At 41.1% G+C, this 15,145-nt stretch overlaps 1 protein-coding gene across 5 annotated transcripts in view; it reads left to right on the top strand.

Annotated features, from left to right (window-relative positions):
• Positions 1-15,145, top strand: part of pak1 (p21 protein (Cdc42/Rac)-activated kinase 1) — a 259,729-nt gene that overhangs the window by 91,588 nt on the left and 152,996 nt on the right. For 4 of the 5 annotated variants that reach the window (XM_069892082.1, XM_069892080.1, XM_069892087.1 and 1 more), the window contains exon 2: positions 9,040-9,125. The gene's annotated coding sequence lies outside the window, so the exon portion shown is untranslated. Of the gene's footprint in view, positions 1-9,039; positions 9,153-15,145 lie in introns of all 5 variants that reach the window. The other variant, XM_069892081.1, reaches the window with a different exon arrangement.

Consider the following 15,145-nt stretch of genomic DNA (forward strand, 5'->3'; position numbering starts at 1 on the left):
TTGATGCTGTAGGTGAGTTTTGGCCACTTTTCCCCCCACGAACAAAAACTATACTTCGAATTATTGACTCATCCACCACAGTCTCATTCAGCTCTGACTCATTGAAATTATCTACTCTAATTGTTCCCTCACTTTTTCCCCATAGTCTTGCACATTTTTCCTTTTAAGTAACATATTTTCTTTAAAAATGGCATTTATGTATGTGGAATCTGTTGTGCTTCAAATCAAAGGAGAGACAAAATTTTAATATTACTTTAAGATTCATAGCTTCGTCTTGTAATCACAAGTTGAAAATGTGTCTGATAAATGATCCCGACACAAAGTGTCAATTGACCATTTCTTCCCATGGATGCTGCCTGGCCTGCTGAGCTCCTCCAGCTTCTTGTTCACTCCAGATTCCAGCATCTGGAATTCTTGTTTTTCGTGTATCTGTTCCTTGTTGGAAGCACTCTCTCTCTCTCTCTCTCTCTCTCTCTCTCTCTCTCTCTCTCTCTCTCTCTCTGTCTCTCTCTCTGTCTCTCTCTCTGTCTCTCTTTGTCTCTCTCTCTCTCTGTCTCTCTCTCTCTCTGTCTCTCTCTCTCTCTCTCTCTCTCTCTGTCTCTCTCTGTCTCTCTCTCTCTCTCTCTCTCTGTCTCTCTGTCTCTGTCTCTCTCTCTCTCTCTCTCCTCTCTTCTCTCTCTCAATAACCTGTCTGGTCATGTCAAATTATTTCCACTCTAAATGCTGCTCAGGCTATCAGACTGCACCAAAATTGCTTTGATTTGCCTTAACTAGCCCAGAATCATTTCAGATGTGGTGTTTGGCTGGCAGTGTGTTGCTGAGAGATGTACCTTTTTTGATCATTTTTCTTTAGAGGGGCGGTCCGGTTAGTGCAACGTGACGTGGATTTGAATCCGGCACTGTCTGTAAGGAGTTTTGTATGTTCTCTCTCCCCCTGATCTGCATGAGATTCCTCTGGGTGCTCTGGTTTCCTCCCATCCTTCAAATGCTTGCAAGGTTAATTGGTGTACCTAGGCGGTGTGGGCGCGTGTCCCGGAGGTATGTCCAAATTTAAATTTTAAAAAAGTCTCACAAATTCATTCAGAACAAAACAAGCTGTTTGACCCAACAAATCCATGCCAATCAAGTTGTCCATCTATGTTAGTCCCATTTTCCTACATTTGGTCCATATCCCTCTCACTCTTTCCTATCCACCTCATTTTAAATATCGTCATTGCATCTGGCTCTACTCTCTGGCAGCTTTTTTTTTGTATACCCTTCACCCACCATGTAGAAAAAGTTGTGACTTGGGTGCCCTTTTAAATCTTTCTTAAATCCATGCCTTCTGGTTTTACATAGTCTTCTCCCAAGGCTATGACAATCTACTGTTTGCTCCTTATGATTTTATAAACCTTCTAGGGTCCTAGAAGGACTATGCACGCAGTGCACAATCTGGCACACCTGTCCTCAGCCTCTCAAGATGCAGGGAAGAAAATCTCCTAGCCTATTACTGTTCCCTACAATGCAAGCCCTCCAATCCCAGGAATAACATTCTTGTGGAATGCTTTTGCACCCTTTCCCGTTTAATGACTTCTATGCAACAGTAAGTGACCAGAACTGTACACAATTTTCCAAATGTGGTCTTACAGCTGTACAAGATGTTGGTAACATAGTGTCCCTGACCAATGAAGACAAGCGTGCCGAACATCATCATCTTAATATCCAAGCTCTTGGAATTTTGGCCTTCAGCACCCTTCATTTTACTCCTTCTTGTCTTGGCTTCGCGAACGAAGATTTATAAAGGGGGTAAAAGTCCACGTCAGCTGCAGGCTCGTTTGTGGCTGACAATCTGGAGACGTGACCCACCCAACGCAGCTGGATCTTCAGCAGCGTGGACTCGATGCTGTCGGCCTCTGCCATCTCGAGTACTTCGATGTTAGGGATGAAGTCGCTCCAATGAATGTTGAGGATGGAGCGGAGACAACGCTTGTGGAAGCGTTCTCGGAGCCGTAGGTGATGCCGGTAGAGGACCCATGATTCGGAGCCGAACAGGAGTGTGGGTATGACAACGGCTCTGTATACACTTATCTTTGTGAAGATTTTCAGTTGGTTGTTTTTCCAGACTCTTTTGTGTAGTCTTCCAAAGGCGCTATTTTCCTTGGCGAGTCTGTTGTCTATCTCGTTGTCGATCCTTGCATCTGATGAAATGGTGCAGCCGAGATAGGTAAACTGGTTGACCGTTTTGAGTTTTGTGTGCCCGATGGAGATGTGGGGGGGCTGGTAGGCATGGTGGGGAGCTGGCTGATGGAGGACCTCCGTTTTCTTCAGGCTGACTTCCAGGCCAAACATTTTGGCAGTTTCCGCAAAACAGGACGTCAAGTGCTGAAGAGCTGGCTCTGAATGGGCAACTAAAGCGTTACTAACTCCACAATTAATGGCTGTATCTTCACCTCCCAAGCCCATTAGTTACAGAATTCATTCTTCAACTATCTATTCTCGATCTACACTTAAGATTCATGCTTTTCAACAAGTTTCGGAGCATCTAATCTCATATTCCACTGTCAAATTTTGTGAAACTTTCCCATTAATTGCCTTGACTCAAGTCAGTAAAAAAAAATCATGTACATGTACAGAAGAGTCTCCGACTCAGAATGTCCCTGACTGCTTTATCGTTGTTCTATTTTCCTGAAATATGGCCCATGTTACATTGTAGGTTTAAAAGTGACCAAACTTTGCATGGGTCTCATGAACTAGCCAGTTTGTCTTGGTCAAGTTAACCTGAGATAGACATTTACGATTCATCATTATTATCAGTGTACAGCATAACACCAGTTAATTGAAACACCACTAACTAGTCTTCGCGTGCCAAAGCTATGTGTATGAAGAGGTTTGTGTTATGTACTGAGGAAACCTGGGACTATTTTATGCTAGAGCATGAACATTAACACTGTAAGAGCCACATCACTCTTGAGAGTGGTGCATGTGCGGTGAGAGATATTGTCATCTCTACATGACCCAGTGGCCTGATGTGAGTAAAGAAATGTGCTGACCATTGGGGAAACTTCACACTAAGAGTGGTGGGAGTGTGGAATGAGCTGCCAGCTGAAGTGGTGAATGTGGGCTCAATTTTAATTCTTAAGAATTTGGACAGGTACATGGATTGGACGGATATGGAGGACTATGGACTAGATGCAGGTCAGTGGACTAGGGAGAAAAATAGTTTGGCGTGGACTAGAAGTGCCGGGGGTGGGGTGGGGTAGCCTGTTTCTGTGCTGCAGTGTTCTAAGGTTTATTAATTACAAGAATCAGCCCCTAAGAATGGATGGATAATTTGCAGGAGCCAAGGGAGTTGAGGATACAGTAGCTCTGTGATCATTCACATTGTTGTGGTGTGGATTAGGACATTCTGCCCATTCAGTTTATTTTGGCTATTAGTAGAACAGTTCTGTTTATTTCATTTCTCTGCGAAAGTTTGATCAGTTCTGATTCCACCACAAGGGCAAATTCAATTCTTGTCTACCCCCACACTCAAAAATAATTTTTCCTCACATCTGCATTAACGAATGAATTGGTGCACAAAGAAATTGCCAGAGTGGTCAATGGGGAAACCAGTATGTGATTGTGAAACAACTGGTTTAGTGGGGGGGGGGAAGAAACCGATTAATAGCCTTTGGAAAAGCAATTCAGCATTTCTTCCCCTATGTAAGACTTGCAGCAATGTGATCGATCAGAACTGCCCACTGAAATCATTGTGATAGCGCAGCTCAGGGAGAAATTAGTGCTTACAAACTCGATATTTGTTGTTTAGCAGTGCCCACAAGCAGATGGAATAATAGTGTGGTAATGTAAAATTAAATTTAGACATACAGCATGGTAACAGGCCATTTCGGCCCACGAGTCCGTGCCGCCCAATTTACACCCAATTAACCTATAACCCCTCCCCCCAGTACATCTCTAATAGTGGGAGGAAGCCCCGGGGAAAACTCACGCAGACACGGGGAGAGCATACAGACTCCTTATAGTCAGCACTAGATCTGAACCTGGGTCGCTGGCGCTGTAATAGTGTTGCGCTAATTAGCCATACTGCCTACATGTCTGTACCGAACATGGTGTCCAAATCCAATGAAACTGCTGCTTGAACCTGATAGATATCCTTCTATCCTCTTCATATTCTGTCTAGAAGCTTCTTGAAAACTCTACTGTTGTATCTGCTTCCATCATTACTCCTGACACACCAGGGGGAATCCATGCCATCTCAGGGAGAACTCCACACCAACTAGAAATGTATCCGGCCACAGCTCTTTTCAGATCACATGAGTTGGTTGGTGTGACAGTTGGGTTCATTGGGGGTAGCCAGGCTTAGTGATTCTCAAGGGTAGAGGCCTTCAGGGAGGTGGTCATACCACACAGGCAGACAAATGGGTTGACCAGGAGGGGCAGGCAGGTAGTGCAGGAGTCTCCGGTGTCTCTCCCCCTGTCAGACAAGTAGACCCATTTGGATACTACTGGGGGTGATGGTCTCTCATGGGAAAAGGCCAGCAGTGGCACCATGACTGGCTCTATTTTACAGCAAGATAAGGATAAAGCTGAGACTCCAGGGAGAACATAGACTGGTGTTTTTAGAGTGGCCATGTTTGAGACTGCAGAATAAAGTGTTGTCTTGTGACCGGTAGCCTTGCCTGCTTCGGTCTTCTCAGGAAGTACAGTCGCTGTTGTGCTTTACTGACTACATCTCACTTGTTGGTTTTTGGTCTGCCAGGTAACAGTGCCTGGTTGAAAACATGATCTTGCATGTCTCAATCCAGAGATTCCTCTACCTGGGACCTAGAACTCCTCTGTGAATATTTCAGAGTTCCTTCCAGTCTGAGTTCTGGTGATTGTGGCCAAGTCAGAAAAAGAGCCTGTATTTACAAAACACCTTCGTCTGTTTATCGAAACATTTGCTAGCAAAGGAATTGCTTTGCAAGTAAAATCACTGTTGTGTGGGCGTGATCTATGTACAGTATCTCATTAGATAAGTGTGAGAAATTTTCTTTATTTTGCTTTGGCCTTGATGGTATTTATTGGCTGGTTAGATCCGATCCATACAGTTGTACTCAGTGTACCTAGTGAAACATAGAAACAAGGTGCAGGAGTAGGCCATTTGGCCCTTCAAGCCTACACTGTCATTTCATTTTGATCATGGCTGATCATCTACTCAGTCCCCAGTACCTGCCTTCTCCCCATACCCCCTGATCCCCTTAGCCACAAGGGCCAAATCTAACTCCCTCAAATATAGTTAAAGAACTGGCTTAAACTACTTCCTGTGGCAAAAATTCCACAGATTCACCACTCTGAGAGAATTTTTTTTTCTCTCATCTCAGTCCAAGAAGACTTCCCCTTATCCTTAAACTCTGACCCCTGGTTCTGGTTTTCCCCAACATCAGGAACATCCTTCCTGCATCTAGCCTGTCCAATCCCTTAAGAATTTTGTACGTTATTTTATCCCCCCACCCCCCTTCAATCTTCTAAATTCCATTGAGTATAAGCCTAGTCGATCCAGCCTTCCTTCATATGCAAGTCCTGCCATCCCTGGTATCAATCTAGTCAACCTTCTTTGGACTCCCTCCATGGCCAGGATGTCTTTCCTCAGATAAGGAGATCAAAACTCTACACGATAATCTAAGTGTGGTCTTAGTAAGGCCGTGTACAGCTGCAGTAGAATCTCTCTGCTCTGCTCTGCTGTGAAGGCAGGAACATAGTGTTCCCAGTGATCGCTTCCCACGTAAGCAGTGTTCTTGATTTTCAAAGGACGGTCAGGATTGCAAGATTTTTCAGAATCAATTGTGAGGAACATGTCACGAAATTAATTTGTTTTGCAGCAGGAGGACATGTGCAACTATTGCTATAAATTGCATTAAAAAAAAAATAAATTGGTGCAAAAGAAGAGGTGGTGTCTGTGGTTCGTTGTCCATTCCGAAATCTGATGGTGGAGGGAAAGAAACTGTTTTTGTGCTGCTGGGTGCTCGAATTCAGGCTCCTGTACCTCCTTCCTGCTAGAAATTACATTAGAGCTGATCAATGCTGTGCCCTGATTGCTGCAACAACATCAGGGGGAACCTTTGTCACTCTTTGGTGCTGAGATCGGTTGCCTGTGCCACATTCTTGCCATTCCTTGCTGAAAGAGACATAGCAAGCAATCAGTGAGCCAGGCTGATTTATTAACCTGTTTGTTCTTGATCTAATTTACATTCTTGCCCTTAACCTGAGCATTTATTCAAGAAATGGTGTCATTTTTTTAGTCCAGGGTCAAATCTAAAAGTTCTGACTTTCTTTTATTTACCATTATTACTTCTATTTTGTTTTTCTTTAATCAAACTTGCCTATTATCAAGAATCATAGAGAGACAGAAAAAGTACAGATGTACCAATACCCTATCACCTATTGGCTAGCTTTTTATTTAAAACCCCCTTCATAAGCATGAAGACCTTCGTCTCGATAAAGGTCCCGTCCCGAAACATTGGCTAACCATTTCTTCCCATGGATGGTGCCTGTCCTGTAGCTTGTTGTTTGCAAAAGGATCAAAGATTTGTTCTCAAATGTTTGTGCCAACTCCAACAGGAGCTCTTTTGACCCGTTCCCTCCTACATACCTTTAGAAAACCCTGATTGCCTGTTTCCACTACCCGTACCAGCCAAGGATTTCAGATCCTAATTTTCCAAATCAAATCGCATTTCTCTCCTGTAGCTTTTGCCTAGCATGTGTCCCTGGTCCTAGAATCATCAACAGTTTGGGATTGGCTTCCCTCTGTAAGCTGGTCATGAACTTGTACATCTCCTCTCATTTTTCTTGGAACAAAGGAGAACAGCCCCAGGTTTTCCACGCTAACCTTGTGGCTGAGCACCATCAAGTTTTTGACTCGTGCTGGACAGAACTGGCTTGTGTAATCAATCAATGTTTATTTCTAGTTATTCCAATCAGAGACCTAATAATAATTTGGCCACTGTAAGTCGTCTCTGGTGAGAGGGTGAGTGGTAGAATGTAGGAGATATTGGAGAAAATGTGAAGAAATTTTTAAAAATTGGATTGTATTGTTTGTTGACACATGTGCCAAGATGCAATGAAAAGGGTTGAATTGCCATCCAGGCAAGTCAACCCATCCTTAAGCAAGTAGTACAATGCTAAAACAAAGCAGGTATTACAAGGACAAAATGCAACCTATACAGAAATGTACAGATAAAGAGTGCAAGGCATCAATATGGAATGTGTAAAACGGAGGTTGAAGGTTATTGCTGCCTTGATGGGCGGGGTGCAGAGCACCGGTGAAGGGTAAGAGATCATTTTTTATTCTCCTCCAATGTTCACAAATGCCTATCTGGCAAGAGATTGCCACTAGATAGTAATCTAGGTAAAAAACTGCAGCTAGTTCAATCCTGGTTTCACATCACTTGTGCAGCAAACCTTGGTGTTTCCTTCCCACCTTCCCTTGTTCAGTCGAGGTACATTGACTAATGCTACACTTCACTTCTATTTACTTAACAGGATGTTAATGTTTAAGAGGAGAATTTGCAATGTTGAAAAGGTAACTGATAACAAACATCTCGGGACTGTTGAAGGAGTTTGTTTTGAATGAATTTGTTCACCTCCATAAATTGACTGGACTGCAGAAGTAATTCTCATTGGCCTGTTAGATTTCATTTGCTCTGAAAATAGGAGTTATTAACTTTGTCTTTACTGTCTTGTGAACAGAATTTTGATTAATTGAAGGGATTTTGCCTTTAGAGTATTATACCCTTCTACCAATCACCATTTCTGTTTATTTGTCACATTATGCCTAGGGCAGCGAGAAAGGTTCTTCTGTGAGCTATTGTGACAGGTTAGCTCTAACATTCACACAATCATTAAAAAGTTGAATTTGCCTAGTAGTTACAGTGGGGAAAATTGCCCCATTTGGCTGATGCAACATGAATTTGGGCATGGAAGATCCTGTTCAACAAATTTACTGGAGTTCTTTGAGGATATAATGAACACAGTGGATAAAGGGAAACAGGTGGATGTTGTATACTTGGATTTCCAGAAGGCGCTCTATAAAGTGCTGCATAAAAGACATGCATGGAGTTGGGTATAGACTATTAGTGTAGAGAGAACTGTTATGGGGTTCATTCAGGAGCTTGCCTGCTGTAGAGTCCAAGGAAGGGAGGGAAGCTTGCACGATGTTCTGAGTTGCATGCCCCACCTTCTGAGAGTTGTTCTGGCCTTGCTATGTTTGAGAGGAAGGTGGTAGAGGCTTGCCATAGAGCAAGAAGAATGAAATGGCCTGCAGCTAACCAAATGGTGCAATATTATGACCCTGCCGAAGTGGCTTATGTGCAAACGGAATAACATGCATTATCTTTGGTTTGAGCATTCTTCTGCTTTGAGCCAAGATGCCCATTTGCACCATCGTCACTGATTCAGAATCAGCTATAGAATTTGGGAAATGGCAGAGGGAAATCGTGACTTAAATTTAAATTTTTATAAATTTAGATATGCAGCATGGTAGCAGGCCCTTTTGGCCCACGAGCCTGTGCTCGCTAACTGCCCCCAATTGACCTACACCCCCAGTACGTTTTGAAAGGTGGGAAGAAACTGGAGCACAAACTCCTTACTGACGGTGCCGGATTCGAACCCCGGTCCCTATTGCTGGCGCTGTAAAAGTGTTGCGCTAACCCCTGGCAAATCATGTCGCCCTGTTCTCTGAGAAAAGAATGGCAAGAGCCAGTTGCTTGACTCGTGCTTCATAACCTCGTACCAAGCAGAGGAGCAGCTTCTCTCCAGTTTGCAGTGAAACATGATAGTCAGCAGACACTGTGATTGTAGTAAAAACACAGAAATGCTGGAGGAACTCAGGCGGTCTTGCAGCATCCATAGGAGGTAAAGATATATTACCGATGATTGGAGAAGGTCTCAGTCCCGAAATGTACGGGGGTTGTAGGTTAATTGGGTGGCCGGAGCTCATGATCCAAAAGGGCCTGTTGCCATGCTGTATGTCTAAAAAAAAATTTTTAATTAATAATTTCTGTGTTTTTTACTTCTTTCCAGATCGTTGACTGTGGGGAGGAGGAGAAATCCATTCAGAGGGGGAAAGTTCTGACCTTGATGTTTCACTTCCTCAAAACCAGAATTGGGTTGGTTGCTTTTAATCTTAGTAACAGGTGAAAAATTGTGAAATATGTCACTTTAATTATAATTACTGTTCTATTTATTCATGTTTTCTGTTTCCTTATTTTCTGAGATTCATGCTTCAGAGGCTGGAAGTAATCTTGTGGCAGAAAGTTTTATGATATTCTGCTACTGACGCATCACATGGTTGTAACTTTGATTGATCAGCCCATTTGACCTAAATTGCAATATAAATGTATTGTCTTTGCTTCAGTAATAACTTGCAGTGCATAGGAGGCAGGGGAAATAATTAGACACCTGTCAGTGCAGCAATGCGTTTTAATCATCTGCAAGTCAAAGGGAATTCACCGTTTAAGATTCTGCATAAGCGCTCTTCTTTGTAATGTCGATCAAATTTATTGGCAAATGATTGGAGTTGATTATTGGAATCAATCGTAGAATTTTTGTTGCAGTTCCTCTAAACCAAAGCTCACTTCTTGTCATGATGGAGTGAGGGGAGGAAGTTGATGAAAAGGAAAAAAGAGATTCCCTGTTAAAGCATTAACAACTAGGGTGGGGCATGGGGAGACAGGTAGGGTGCAGAAATAACCAGTTTTTTTTTTCCAAAACTTGTAGCGAAGGCTAGAACGTAGGAGATTAAGTTTAATTACAATGGACAACAATTTTTTTCAAATGGTTCGTTTCCTGAAAAAAGTAGGACAAGCTGAACACGAAGATGATTTCAGATTCGTGGTATCACGTAGGAAGCTGGAGGAACATTAAATTAACTTTTATTGAATTTGGCATGTTTGCTGACACATTGCATTAGATCAACTGACCTAAAAATGTTTTGCCGCCAATTTTCATTTGTACTCAGCATCTGATGCCTCTCATGTCGATGTCCAACAGGAGTCAGCCAGAATTGACGGACTCCAATTGTCTTGATACTGCTTTTCCATGGTTGCAATGTCCTGATGAAACCTTTTGCCATGTTCATCACTGAATGCACCAAGATCAGCAGGGAATAAATCCAAGTGTGAATACAGAAAATGAATTTTCAATGATGTGTTGTACTTCGTGGTTTTGAATGTGTGAAGTACGTTAAAAAAATATGACAGGAAACCACAAAAGTAGGTTGTATCTAGAACGCTATATGTGATCGGAAATTTTTAAGGTGATTTTCGCAACTAGCAGCCCAAACATCCATAAAATAATCCAAAAAGTGTTCAGGAAGAAAAATCTTCATTGTCCATTGTTATTGATATTTTGTTTGTCATTGAATACATGTTGAAACTATACCTTCAATTGAGAATGATGGTGTTCAATGCAGTGGGGAACCGTGACACATGAAATAAGCAAAGACCTTGAGGTAAGAGGGTGGGAATCAGTATGGGAATAGGGATACCGAATAGTTGCTGAGAATCATGCAAGTCATAAACAAATCTCTGGGTGAGCAATAACTGTCAACTTGTGCCAGGACTTCTTGACCTGACCAAATTCAGCTCTCAGGCTGTTGAACCTCCTTGTATGACCTGTACCATAACACTACTCCAAGACCAAAGATCTGTCTGTTCTGCTGGTGGAACACGGTTTTTTAATGACTAACGAAGCAACTGTGAATATTTATTATTAGTTATTTTATTTTCTCTTCCTTTTGTGCATGTCAGATTTTTTTGCAGTTTGTTTTATTTTAATTAAATGTAATTTTCATGTAACTAAGGAGCTGCAACAAGCAGGACTTTCTTGCATCTGTACCTTGGCATTTGAAGTACTCGAGATGGCAGAGGTCGACAGCATCGAGTCCACGCTGCTGAAGATCCAGCTGCGCTGGATGGGTCACGTCTCCAGAATGGAGGACCATCGCCTTCCCAAGATCGTGTTCTATGGCGAGCTCTCCACTGGCCACCGTGACAGAGGTGCACCAAAGAAAAGGTACAAGGACTGCCTAAAGAAATCTCTTGGTGCCTGCCACATTGACCACCGCCAGTGGGCTGATAACGCCTCAAACCGTGCATCTTGGCGCCTCACAGTTTGGCGGGCAGCAACCTCCTTTGAAGAAGACCGCAGAGCCCACCTCACTGACAAAAGGCAAAGGAGGAAAAACCCAACACCCAACCCCAACCCACCAATTTTCCCCTGCAGCCGCTGCAACCGTGTCTGCCTGTCCCGCATCGGACTTGTCAGCCACAAACGAGCCTGCAGCTGACGTGGACTTTTTACCCCCTCCAAAAATCGTCGTCCGCGAAGCCAAGCCAAAGAAGACCTTGGCATTTGACTGTCATCGCCAAGTCAAAATGTTTCATCTGGGAGGGGGTTTGAAACTCCTGGGGAGAGAACACAGACAAGGCAGAATTGCTTTCCCAGAGGCCATGGGGATGGGGTGATGTTTATAGGAGATGTAATGCACAAGGGTTTTTGGACAGTGATAGGTGCCTGGAATGGGATGATGGAGTCAGTGATGGAACCAGATGCATTGGTATAATTTAAGGTGCTTCTCGATCTTTTTTTTTTGGCTAATTCCACTCAAAATTTATGCTCCTCCATCCCTGTGAAGCAAAACAAGTTTTGGTTTCTTCTGCACTTCTCTCTTACTGATGACATAAGCATAAAAAATATTTGTTGTAAAGTGAAAGGAAACAAGGCTTTTACAAGCTGTGGATCCCAAGAGTGGCTGTAGGGTCCCTGTGAGAATGGCTGTGAATCTAGTTAAGATGTATGAATGTGTAGGGATAGAGGGGCATGAATCATGTACAAGCTGCAGAGACTTAGTTTAATTTGGTATCATGTTCACCATGAACATTGTGGACCAAAGGACTTTTTCCTGTGATATGCTGTTGTAGTAAAAACAAAGATGGAGGAACTCAGCAGGTTAAACAGTGTGCTTAATACAGCAACGCTAAAGGTATAGAGCCAACATTTATTTGCTGTCCTGCCTAAATTTTGCTTATACCTTGATAAAGGGCTCAAGCTTGAAACTTTGGTTATGTATCCTTATTGTTGCTATATTAAGTACCCTGACCTGATGAGTTTCTCCAGCTTAGTTTTTACTTCAACCACAGTGTCTGCACCAAACTGGATTTATCAAAAAAAGACGCACAACAGACAATATTTGTAAATTTATTAACTTAATTCATGCAGTAGAAGGGAATAAAGCGCCAACAGTAGCAGTTGCTTTAGACGCAGAGAAGGCCTTTGACAGAGTAGAATGGAATTATTTGTTCAAAAATTCAGTTTACCGGAAAAGTATATTAATTGGATTAAAGCATTATGTAAGGGACCATTGGCGAAAGTGACAGTAAATGGATATGTATCAAAGCAATTTAACTTAAGCAGGTCAACACGGCAGGGATGCCCACTATCACCTTTATTGTTCGCGTTAGCTATAGAACCCCTAGCAGAATTGATAAGAACAGAAAAAAATATAAAAGGGATAAAAATAAAAGACAAGGAATATAAAATCAGTTTATTTGCGGATGATGTTATAGTATACTTAACAGAACCAGAACTATCAATAAAAGAATTATATAAGAAATTGAAGGAATATGGAGAAGTGTTGGGTTACAAGATCAACGTAAATAAAAGTGAAGCAATGCCTATGAATAATGCGGATTTCTCAAAATTTAAGAAGGAATCACCATTTAGATGGCAAATGCAAGCAATAAGATACCTAGGTATACAAATAAATAAAAATCTCGGCCATCTATATAAACTCAATTATTATCCACTAATGAAAAAATTACAGGACGATTTAGAGCATTGGAAAGATTTACCACTAACACTAATAGGAAAGATAAACTGTATTAAAATGAACATTTTCCAAAGATACTATATATATTTCGGGCACAACCAATACAACTGACAGAAAAATTCTTCAAGGAGTTAAAGAAAATAATAAGGAAATTTTTATGGAAAGGGGGGAAACCGAGGATAGCACTAGATAAATTAACAGAATGGTATAAACAAGGAGGCTTACAACTGCCAAACTTTAAAAATTATTATAGAGCCGCACAATTAAGATACCTATCAGATTTTTATCAAACAAGGGAAAAGCCAGATTGGACCAGATTAGAATTAGATAAAATAGGGGAAAAGATACCTGAACACATTATATAAATGGGATGAAAAATTGGTACAACATAGAAGTTCTCCAGTATTACATCATCTACTCAATATTTGGAAGAAGATTCATGTAGAAAGAAATAAAACAAATTATCACTTACCAAAACTAATATTGACACAAAACAAGTTACTCCCTTTCCTTTAGAGAATGGGAGAAAAAAGGGATTAAAAGAATAAAAAATTGTTTTTCAGGAAATAGATTATTATCCTTTGAAAAAATGAAAGATAAATACAATATAACTCAAGATACAGCACTGGCATATTACCAATTGAGATCCTACTTGAAGGACAAATTAGGAAGCAGTCTGAGGTTACCAGAGGGAAGTAACTTTGAATATGTGATTACAGATACAATGATAATCAAAAGATTTATAACAAATATGTATATTAAACTGCAAGAAAAGGAGAATGAGGAAACAAATGGTAAAACTAGACAAAAATGGGAACAAGATTTAAATATAAAGATGAAAAAGGAAACATGGGAGAAGTTATGTTCTGGAACGATGAGAAATACAATAAATACGAGGTTACGTATGATACAATATAACTGGATACACAGGCTATACATTGCACCTCAAAAGTTAAATAAATGGGACCCGACAATATCTGATAGATGTTTTCGATGTAAAAAAGAAATGGGAACAACAATTCATGCAATCTGGACATGTGAGAAAGTAGAAAAATTTTGGGAAGATCTAAATCAGATATTAAATAAAATTACAGAAAACAATATACCAAAGAATCCAGAGATCTTCCTCCTAAGTAACATAAAAAACAAAGAATTTGGAATTGATTTGGAGGATGCACAAAAAAGATTTGTTAAGAAAGCTCTAGCCGTAGCAAAAAAATGTATTATGTCAACCTGGAAATTGGAAGATAATTTGAAAATACAACAATGGTATATAGAAATGAATAAATGTATTGCATTAGAAAAAATAACATATAGTTTAAGAAATAATATTGAAATATTTGAACAAATATGGGAGCCTTACATGAAACACAATAGCGAAAACCTACCGGGGACATTCACTACCTAAATTAACGGAATGAGAAGGAAATGAAAAGAATTGACTCAGTGGAATTTCTTGTGTATTTTTATTGATTGACCACATTGTTTGACTGGTTTAATGTATCCTAGATTTTGTACTTTAAATGGACGGGAGGGGGGAGGTAGGGAGGGTGGGATGGGAGGAGGGGGGGAGAAAATGGCACTGTATATGTTTGAAAAGGAAAAAGTGTGTATCATGGTTAATGTGGTTTATGGTGTGAAAAAAAAATTTAAGAAAAAAAAACCCACAGTGTCTGCAGACATTTGTGTTTTTCCTATCTGCTGTTATGTGTTCTAATGCAGGCAGTAGAAATTGTGTAGCTGTTTCACAGCACCAGTCACCTGGACGCCCCAGTTCTCTCCCACATCTCAGAGGTACTGGTAGAAAGGTTAACTGGTCGTTGCAAGTTGCTTTTAATGTTAGTTGGTGGCAGGAGAACCAGGCAAGATGTGTGAGGGGTAGGTTATTCATTGGCCCGTGAGAGTGAATACATTACAAGCTGTGTGCAGTGGGATTGCTGTCTAAGAGCCCATCTAAAATTGATGGGCCACAGTATTTCTCACGTCATGAGTCCTTGAATCATCCAGCCCGGGACAGGGCCTTCAGCCTAACTTATCCATGCTGAGCAACATGGCATTCTGGGCTAGTTTTTAATCCAAGTCCTTCCTATCCATATATCTGTCCAAATTCTTTTGAACATAGTGAGCCTGACATCAGTAGTATGTAAATTATTTGAAGTATTCTGACTGATGAAAATATAGTTATTTAGACCATTATCAGCTGATTAAGGACAGTCAGCATGGATATGTGCATGGTAGGTCATGTTTAACAAATCTAGTAGGGTGTTTTGAGGAAGTTACCAGGAAGGTTGAAGGAAG

This window comes from Narcine bancroftii, chromosome 7 (assembly GCF_036971445.1).
Source record: "Narcine bancroftii isolate sNarBan1 chromosome 7, sNarBan1.hap1, whole genome shotgun sequence".
NCBI lineage: Eukaryota > Metazoa > Chordata > Chondrichthyes > Torpediniformes > Narcinidae > Narcine > Narcine bancroftii.